Source organism: Ornithorhynchus anatinus, chromosome 8 (assembly GCF_004115215.2).
Source record: "Ornithorhynchus anatinus isolate Pmale09 chromosome 8, mOrnAna1.pri.v4, whole genome shotgun sequence".
Taxonomy (NCBI): domain Eukaryota; kingdom Metazoa; phylum Chordata; class Mammalia; order Monotremata; family Ornithorhynchidae; genus Ornithorhynchus; species Ornithorhynchus anatinus.
This window is the reverse complement of record NC_041735.1, coordinates 5,565,738-5,575,580: the sequence shown is the minus strand read 5'-3', so window position 1 is coordinate 5,575,580 and position 9,843 is coordinate 5,565,738. Positions and strand designations below refer to the sequence as shown.

Genomic DNA, 9,843 nt, shown 5'->3' with positions numbered 1-9,843 from the left:
ACTTAGTACAGTGCCTGGCACAGAGTAAGCCCTTAACAAATACCGTAATTATTCTTACTGAGGAAGCACTGACAACTTGGGGAAAATCCCGGTCCCAGTCTTGGGAAAGACTTTCCTAACACGCTGTGTACAGCTTGGAATTCGTGCCTCTCCAGACATGACAGTGGGTTACTCTCAATGTCTTCTGCAGAAGCCCAAATTATTTACCAGAATTGTAGCTTTTTTTTTTTTCTTCCTTTTATGTTGCCTTTTACACTGACTCACACTGAGTCATCCCTCCCCTTTCTCTCCCCGCCTCCTCAAAATAACCCTGCGAAGGGGGAATTGGGAGATTCGTGAAGGAATTCCTAATATTCCACAGTCGAAACCTGAGGGGGAGATACGACCCATTCCCGCCTCTTCCTCTCTCCGGAGGCGGAGGGTGCCGGGGTCTGCGTAACCTTGTCCGGACAGAAAAAATGCACCCCGCCGAGATGTAGACCCGGTGCTTCGCTGGGGAGAGAAAGCACCAAGTGAGTATTTTCGTCACGCTTTAACAGGGTTTTTTGAGGAGGGTAGGGGGTGGCGGTGGTTAACGTTAACGTTCTTCATCTCCGACGTAGAGGTTCTTAGAGAACTTCAGGTTCTTCCGAGCTCCTGGTTCATCTCCTCTGCGGCGAGACTTTTGTTATTATAGCAGTTCGTTCATTCAGCCGCATTTCTTGAGCACTCACTGTGTACAAAGCACTGTACTGAGTGCTGGGGAGAGCACAGTACAGCAACAAGCATCTGTTAAGCGTTTATTATGGGCCAGGCACTGTACTAAGCACTGGGGCAAATGAGATTGGACACGGTCCGTGTCTCACCTGGGGCTCACGGCCCTCATCCCCATCTTAGGGACCAGGTAACCGAGGCGCGGGGAGGGGAAGGGACCTGCCCGAGGTTACACAGCAGAGAGGTGGGGAAGCCGGGATTAGAACCCGGTTCCTTCCGACTCCCTGGCCCGTGCCTGCCTAGAGAATGTGGTCGTATTGGAACCGACAGAGTATTTCAGCTTCGCTTTGGGATCAGAAAAAGGAAGAGGAGGAAATTCTAGGCTTATGGGGTGATGCCGTTATAGTCCAAAATTGAGCCACGTTCTTGATTTTTCCCAAGGACACCGGGAGTAGTCCTTCAAGTACTTGGGGAGGCCTTAAGTGTGCACCCAGGGCACTAAGGACCTACAGTTTTCCAGGTCCCAGTGGAATAATCGAGAAGCAGCGGGGCCTAGAGGAAAGAGCCCGGACCTGGGTTCTAATCCCGCTTCCACTTTAGGCAGGTCACTTCACTTCTCGGGACCTCAGTTACCTCGTCTGTAAAATGGAAATTAAGGCTGGGAGCCCCATGTGAGACAGGGACTGCGTCCAACCTGATTTTCTTGTATTCCCCCCGGCGCTTAGTACAGTGTCTGGCACATAGTAAGTGCTTAACAGATCCCCTCACCCCCCCCCCCCAAATTCTCTATCTGCCTGATCTTTGATGAATTTCTCTTAAAAAGATGGAGGTGGGCGAGGCAGATCTGGGTCGAATGCAAATGGCATTCAAAGCAGGCAAATACGAGTCCCCTCGGTTCATTTCTGCAAGAATGTTTTTGCAGTTTCAACTGTGCATTCCAAAGAGATTCTCCTGTCAGAGAGCAGCCCCGAGGGGAGGAAAAGAATGATTATTGTTTATGCTCTGTCTTATTTCCATACTTTATAGGGACTCGTGACTGTTGAATTCTTCTGGCAATTTTATTTTCTGGATTTTTGACATGATGCCAGCGATCGTTTGGCATGCTTCAGTCACTCTTTCTCCGAGCTGCTTTTAAATAAAAAAGAAAGTGTTGCAGAACAGTTATCTCCGTGTCACCAAACTGGAGTTTTCCATAAAAAAAAAAAAAACAACAAACCCAAAACAAAACAGAACCCTAAAAAGTCACTAAATACATTTACAACTTGTATGCCTTATGGACTCTGTTCCCGTCTTTTCTCCCGTCTCATTTTATCCTTGTTTAGCTGGCTTTGGGAGTGTTTTAAAATGATAGAGGAGCTTCAGAGAAGAGCTAACTTCTTGATTCTTTCAACGGAAAAACACTTTAAATCTATTAAGCGTTGGTTTCTCTTGAACACTGTCGGTATGGCAGAGCATTGTACTAAGTGCCTGGGAGAGGACAAGTGAATAGGTAGACGTAATCCCTGCTCGACTGCCTTATGAGTATGAATATTCCCTTCCCCCCTCCCGGTTTGTTCTCCGATCTAGAATCCCCGATGGAAGTCGTTTCGCAAACGCTTTCAAGATTCCTCTCTTCCCCAGATAGTCTGCGGGTGGCCAGAAATCCTCTTTTCATCACCGAGATCAGAAATCCCATCTTGTTCATCTCTGGCAGGTCTGGGGAAAAGTCCGGAGCCCCCACGGAGAGTGAAGCCTCTTTCCCAGGTATCAGAAAAGATCCAGAAATGTACTCCGAGAAATCCCGTGAACTCTTACTTTGGGGCGCGCCTTCTTTATATTGGCTGCCGGTCTTCAGGGTTTTATCCCTTCCTTTAGAAAACCCCAATCCTTATTCGTTTTATTGAAAATTCATATCGTCCCAGGCACTTAGTACAGCATCTGCATTCATTCAGTAGTATTTATTGAGCACCGTACTAAGCGCTTGGAAAGTAAAATTCGGCAACAGACAGAGACAGTCCCCACCCGACAATGGGCTCGAAGTCTAGAAGCGGGAGACAGACACCAGAACAAAACAGATAGGCATCAATAGCGTCAACTGCATAGTAAGTGCTCAGTATTATTGATTGATTGTTTGATAAATGACCTCTGCAAACTCAGGCTTTGTTTCAGCCGGACCCTTTGTAATGGTGGTATCTTGGGCTGCGCCTATTAAGTGCAGAGTCAGAGGACCTGGGTTTTAATCCTGGCTCTGCCACTCGTCTGCTTTGTGACCTTGGCTAAGTCCCTTGACTTCTCTGTGCCTCAGCGTCGGCAAAATGGGGATTGAGACCGGGAGCCCAACGCGGGACAGGGACTGTGTTCAGCCCGATTTGCTTCTATCCACCCCGGCGCTCAGAGCAGTGCCTGGCACGTAGTGAGCGCTCGATACCGCAATTATTATTATTATAGTGTCTAGATTCGCTTTCTTTCGTGACTCTGACTCTTTATGAGGTGAGTCTCCACCCCCCCCCCCCCAATCTCCGGCTTTCTTAAGTGTCAACTAGCCTGGAAACCCGGGGAGGAATTAGAGAGTCGGCATGGCCTAGTGGAAAGAGCACTGGGTAGGGAGTCAGAAGGACCTGGGTTCTAATCCCGGCTCCGCCACCTGGCTGCTGTGTGACCTTGGGCAAGTCACTTCACTTCTCTGGACCTCCTCCGCAAAATGGGGATTCAGGCTGTGAGTTTTCTGTGGAACGGGGACTGTGTCTGACCTCATTATCTTGTATCCACCCAAGCGCTTAGTACAGGGCCAGGCACAAAGCGCTTAAGTGCCGCAGTTAATATTATCCAATATCTAATTCTGATTGTCCTTTGCGCGGCCCGCGCCCTCGGAAAGCGGCTTTATCTTCCAAAGGCCACGTTCATTGTTTTTTATGGCACTAGAATAACCTTTTTCCCATCTGGCATTCAGTGCCCTTCTCTGCCGCCTAAAATTGTGAGTATTTCCAAAATAAGCAGTGGGGAGACCGACGTGTGTGCTTGCAGCGAGCCGACGCTATCATAAATACTGTTTGTTATGATGATTTCTTGTCAAGAAAAAGGAAAGCCTCTTACTCTCCCCGAAGAAAAGGTCACTTATAAATATAATTTTACTAGGGTTTTTTTTTTCTGTTGATTTTAAGGCAACTGTCGTCTCCTAGTTGCACGAGATATTCCGATGATTTTTTTTTTATGGTATTTGTCGAGCACTTACGATGTGCCGGGCACTGTACTGAGCGCCGGGCGAGATACAAGCTAATCAGGTTAGACACAGCTCATGTCCCACGTGGGGCTCACAGTCTTACTCCCCATTTTGCAGATGAGGTAACTGAGGCACAGAGTGGTTGTGACTTGCCCGAGTTCACTGTGGGTCAAGTGACGGAGCCGGGATTAGAATCCGGGTCCTGCGGCCTTCTGGGCCCGTGCGCTACCCACTAGACCACATTGCTTCTCTGGCAATTATCCACCTTCGAAAGCAGTTAGCTTTTGTTAGAGCGTGGCTCAGTGGAAAGAGCCCGGGCTTAGGAGTCAGGGGTCATGAGTTCTAATCCCGTCTCCGCCACCTGTCAGCTGTGTGACTCTGGGCAAGTCACTTCACTTCTCGGTGCCTCCATTGCCTCAGCTGTAAAATGGGGATGAAGACTGGGAGCCTCACATGGAACAACCTGATGACCCTGGATCTCCCCCAGCGCTTAGAACAGTGCTCGGCGCATAGTAAACGCTTAACAAATACCAACATTATTATTATTATTGCTTCGGTTTGGTCTGAATCCTCAGGGCACTGAGGCGTGGCCCTTGTGGACATATCTGTGATTAGACCGTAAGCCCGTCAACGGGCAGGGATTGTCTCTATCTGTTGCCGAATTGTACATTCCAAGCGCTTAGTACAGTGCTCTGCACATAGTAAGCGCTCAATGAATACTACTGAATGAATGAATAATTTACTTATATTCCTGTCTGTCTCCCCTTCTAGACTGTAAACTCCTTGTGGGCAGGAAATGTGTCTTTTTATGTTCTGTTGTCCTCTCCCAAGCACTCAGAACAGTGCTCTGCCCACAGTAAGCGCTCAGTAAATGTGACTGACTGACTGAATGGTAGGAATGAAATCCCACAGTGGTCCCTGGAAGAGCACCCTAGGGTGGAGATGTTTAGGATGCCAAAAAGTAGATGGGGTTTAAAGTGCTCCTCTCTTGGATGAGTAAAATTGTACATTCCAAGCGCTTAGTACAGTGCTCTGCACATAGTAAGTGCTCAATAAATACTATTGAATGAATAAAACTTCAGAAACTTAAGTGCCTGTGGCCTACAGCACGTATGTACGTATCTTTAAATGATGAATTATAAATTACGTATTTCTTTTCATGTCTGTGGTCCCCTCTAGACCCCAAGATCATTTTGGGCAGGGCAAGTGTCAGCTAAGCGTTGAATTCTCCCCAGCGCTTAGTACAGTGCTCTGCACGCAGTAAACGCTCAATAAATACCACTGATTGTTGACTGACTGAGGCTCCATTAAAAATTTCAGCACCGGTGATTGTCTCTTAATAGAGAAGCAGCGTGGCCTAGTGGGAATAGACCAGACGGGCCTGAGAGTCTAAGGGCCTGGGTTCTAATCCCGGCTCTGCCGCTTACCTGCTGCGTGACATTGGGCAAGTCACTTAACTTCTCTGTGCCTCAGTTCCCTGAGGCTGCAATACCTGTTCTCCCGCCTACTTCAACTGTGAATCCCACGGGAGACCTGATTATCTTGAATCTACCCCAGTGCTTAGTTCTCGGCACATAGAAGGCGCTTAATAAATACCATTACTGTTGGTATTAGCAATAACGTGGAAAACAAGCACATCTGAGGTCAAGGACTGAGGCGATGAAATAAAATGTCTCATCAATAACGTGGCGCAACAACCCAGCCGGAGAGACACCCGAGAGAAACATTGCGTGATTTTGGTATAAAGAGTGGAACGTTTTGAGTTAAGGCTTGGATGGGGCTAATTACATTTTCCACTTAATGTAAATGATCGGGCTCAACCTGATCCCCAATGAGCTTTCCAGATTTTCATATCTATTCATGAATCTCCCATGGAGGGGCAAAGCCGAGAGGAATCTCTGCCTCCTTTTCCTTTCCCTCTGAATTCCCTTGCCGCTTTCCGCCTTTCGCAGTGCTCAGGGACCTGGTGACCGACCCTGAGTCCGTCTCTGAGTTGCCTCGGAGCCCTGGGAGCGGCTGGCACTGTGCTAAGCGCCGGGGTAGATGCGATGATAATAATAATACGTCACCCTGATTCTATTTATTTGGTATTGTTTTAATGAGATGTTCTTCCCCTCGATTCTATTTATTGCCATTGTTCTCGTCTGTCCGTCTCCCCCGGTTAGACTGTAAGCCCTCAAAGGGCGGGGACTGTCTCGGTTACCGATTTGTCCATTCCAAGCGCTTAGTCCAGTGCTCTGCACATAGTAAGCGCTCAATAAATACTATTGAATGAATGAATAGTAATAGTATTTGTTAAGCGCTTACTCTGTGCCAAGTACAAGGTGATCAGGTTGTCCCACGTGGGGCTCCCAGCCTTAATCCCCATTTTGCAGATGAGGGAACCGAGGCACCGAGAAGTGAATTGACCTGCCCAAAGTCGCACGGCAGACAAGCGGCGGAGCCGGGATTAGAACCCATGTCCTGTGACTGCCAAGCCCGGGCTCTTGCCACTCAGCTTGGGGCGAGTGGGAGAGACTGGGGAGTCAGAGGAAGTGATCGGAAAAGCAGCGTGGCCTAGTGGCTAGAGCGAAGGCCCGGGCGTCGGAAGGACCCGGGTTCTAATCCCGGCTCCGCCGCCTGTCTGCTGTGTGACCTTGGCCGAGTCCCTTCACTTCTCTGTGTCTCTGTTACCCCATCTGGAAAATGGGGATGAAGCCCGGGAGCCCTATGTGGGAAAGGGGCTGTGTCCAACCCGATTACCTTGGATCTATCCCAGCGGAAACAGTCTGGCACAGTGGCTAGAGCCCGGGCCCGGATGTCAGAAGGTCGTGGGTTCTAATCCCTGCTCCGCCACTCGTCTGTTGTGTCACCTTGGGCAAGGCACTTGACTTCTCGGGGCCTCAGTGACCTCATCTGGAAAATGGGGATTGAGGCTGTGAGCCCCATGTGGGACAGGGCCTGCGTCCAACCCGATTTGCCCGTATCCACTCCAGTGCTTAGTACAGTGTCTGGCACACAGTCAGCGCTTAACAAATACCACAATCATTATGATTATTATTACAGCACCTGGCACATAGTAAGCGCTTAACAAATACCACAGTTATTATTATTATTATTATTATTATTGAGTGTTGACAAGGGCAGCCCAGCTAGAAAGAAAAGGTGGGGCAGAGGCCCAGACTGGAGGAAAGACCAGAATAATAATAATTCACTTGTCAGCTGGGTGACTCTGGGCAAGTCACTTCACTTCTCTGTGCCTCAGTTCCCTCATCTGTAAAATGGGAATTAAGACTGTGACCCCCCCCCCCCACGTGGGACAACCTGATGACCTTGTATCTACCCCAGCGCTTAGAACAGTGCTCTGCACATAGTGCTTAACAAATACCAACATAGAGAAGCAGCGTGGCTCACTGGAAAGAGCCCGGGCTTGGGAGTCAGAGGTCACGGGTTCGAATTCCGGCTCTGCCACTTGTCAGCTGTGTGACCGTGGGCAAGTCACTTCACTTCTCTGTACCTCAGTTACCTCATCTGTAATATGGGGATTAACTATGAGCCTCACGTGGGACAACCTGATGACCCTGTATCTCCCGCAGCGCTTAGAACAGTGCTCTGCACATAGTAAGCGCTTAACAAATACCAACATCATTATTAACTTCTCTGTGCCTCAGTTCCCTCCTCTGTAAAAGGGGAATGCAGCCTGTGAGCCTCACGTGGGACGACCTGATGACCCTGTGTCTCCCCCAGCTCTTAGAACAGTGCTCTGCACATAGTAAGCGCTTAACAAATGCCAACACTATTATTCTTAGTTTGGAAGCATTGGGAATTTGGGATTTGAGAAGTCTAAAGATGTCGGATCACGAGTGCCCAGCAGAGATCCTGAAAAATGACTGCTACAGCATTTGACTTATTGCTGAAAACTCCTCTGTATGAGAATTGCCAGGGGCTAAGGTGGGGAAGGATTCTTGTTACCATGGTTTCCCACACCTATCTTTGTTTCAAGCGGTGAGCGGCCCAGTCTCCCCAAGAGGCACTTACTACTTCAATTCATTTTTCCTTTCCAAGCGAAGCGACTTAGCCCAAGTTGACGTTTTCCAGCAGCGGTTTAAAATCCATGAGAGGAATCTAAGCTTCTCAAGGGCAGGGATCCCGTTTAGTAATTAGCGTCCCTGGGAAAGACTCTGAGCGGGTTAAAGAAGCTTTTGATATGCCAAACTTAATTAGAAGGGAAAGAGTCCCACCAGATAGTACTAGAGAAGCAGCGTGGCTCAGTGGAAAGAGCCCGGGCTTTGGAGTCAGAGGTCATGGGTTTGAATCCCGGCTAGGCCACTTGTCAGCTGTGTGACTTTGGACAAGTCACTTCACTTCTCGGTGCCTCAGTTCCCTCCTCTGTAAAATGGGGATGAAGACTGTGAGCCCCACGTGGGACAACCTGATTCCCCTGTATCTCCCGCAGCGCTTAGAACAGTGCTCGGCACATAGTAAGCGCGTAACAAATACCAACATTATTATTATTATTACTGTCATGATTGTAAACATTAAAAAAAAAATGAGATTGGTGATTATGTATCGGATAAGCTCTCCCAACGGGTCCAACAGTGTTCTGAGCAATGTGGCCTAGTGGGAAAGAGCGCTGGCCTGGGAGTCGAAGGACCTAGGTTCTCATCCCGGATCCTGCCAGTTGCATACGAGGTGACCTTGGACAAGTCACTTCACTTCTCTGGGCCTCAGTTTCCTCATCGGTAAAATGGGGATTCGGGGCTGGTCTCTTTCCTTAGAGAAACAGTGTGTCTCAGTGGAAAGAGCCCGGGCTTGGGAGTCAGAGGTCATGGGTTTGAATCCCGGCTCTGCCACTTAACTGTGTGACTGGGGGCAAGTCACTTCACTTCTCTGTGCCTCAGTTACGTCATCTGTAAAATGGGGATGAAGACTGTGAGCCTCATGTGGGACAACCTGATGACCCTGTATCTACCCCAGCGCTTAGAACAGTGCTCTGCACATAGGAAGCGCTTAACAAATACCAACATTATTATTATTATTCCTTCTTAGGCGGTGAGCCCCATTTAGGCCGGGGACCGTGTCTGACCCGATTAAGTTGTATTGACCCCAGCACTTAGAACAGGGTTGGACACAATAATAATAATAATTTTTGTATTTGTAAAGTGCTTATTATGTGCCAAGCACTGTACTGAGCGCTGGGCTGGTGATCGATGGAGCCCGGCTCCGCCGCTAGTCAGCTGGGTGACCTTGGGCAAGTCACTTATCTTCTCTGGGCCTCAGTCACCTCATCTGTCAAATGGGGATTAAAAAACTGGGAGCCCCACGTGGGACAACCGGATCACCTTGTATCCCCCAGCGCTTAGAACAGCGCTTTGCACATAGCGCTTAACAAATACCACAATTTTTATTTATTTAACGATATAATAATAATAATGCTTTTACTCTCCCAAGCACTTAGTAAGTGCTCTGCACACTCGGCGTTCAATACAGACGGTCAGCTGAGACAAAGTCGAATAGCAGTTGTTTTTTGATCACAATGAGGACTCGGGGATCCCATTACTAACATTTCTGTATGTCCTCGAGTTGATAACGGCTCCTCCTTGAGCATTTTGATCTTTTCCAAGGACATCGCACGGTGCTGTGTTTGCGATAACATCACCTGTTCCAAGACCGAAATCTTATTACTGTGTCCTCCCCCTAGCCATTTCATTCTCGTCACGGACAGTGACAGCAGAAATAAGTTTTTCAAATTAACGAGGACCCAAGTAGGCCACGTATAACGTCTGCGAAGCACCTTATTCAAGCCGCGTGAGAAGTGGCGTGGGCCAGCTGGAAAGAGCACGGGCCTGGGAATCAGCGGTCCTGCATTCTTGATGATGCTGGTGGTATTTGTTAAGCGCTTACTGTGTGCAGAACACTGTTCTAAGCACTGGGGGATACAAGGCGATCAGGTTGTCCCACGTAGGGGCTCC

At 48.6% G+C, this 9,843-nt stretch overlaps 1 protein-coding gene across 3 annotated transcripts in view; it reads left to right on the top strand.

The window, feature by feature from the left end:
* The window catches only part of PKIG (cAMP-dependent protein kinase inhibitor gamma), a 67,214-nt gene continuing 57,371 nt past the window's right edge, over positions 1 to 9,843 (top strand). For 2 of the 3 annotated variants that reach the window (XM_029070299.2, XM_039912865.1), the window contains exon 1: positions 1 to 512. The gene's annotated coding sequence lies outside the window, so the exon portion shown is untranslated. Of the gene's footprint in view, positions 513 to 2,386; positions 2,437 to 9,843 lie in introns of all 3 variants that reach the window. The other variant, XM_029070301.2, reaches the window with a different exon arrangement.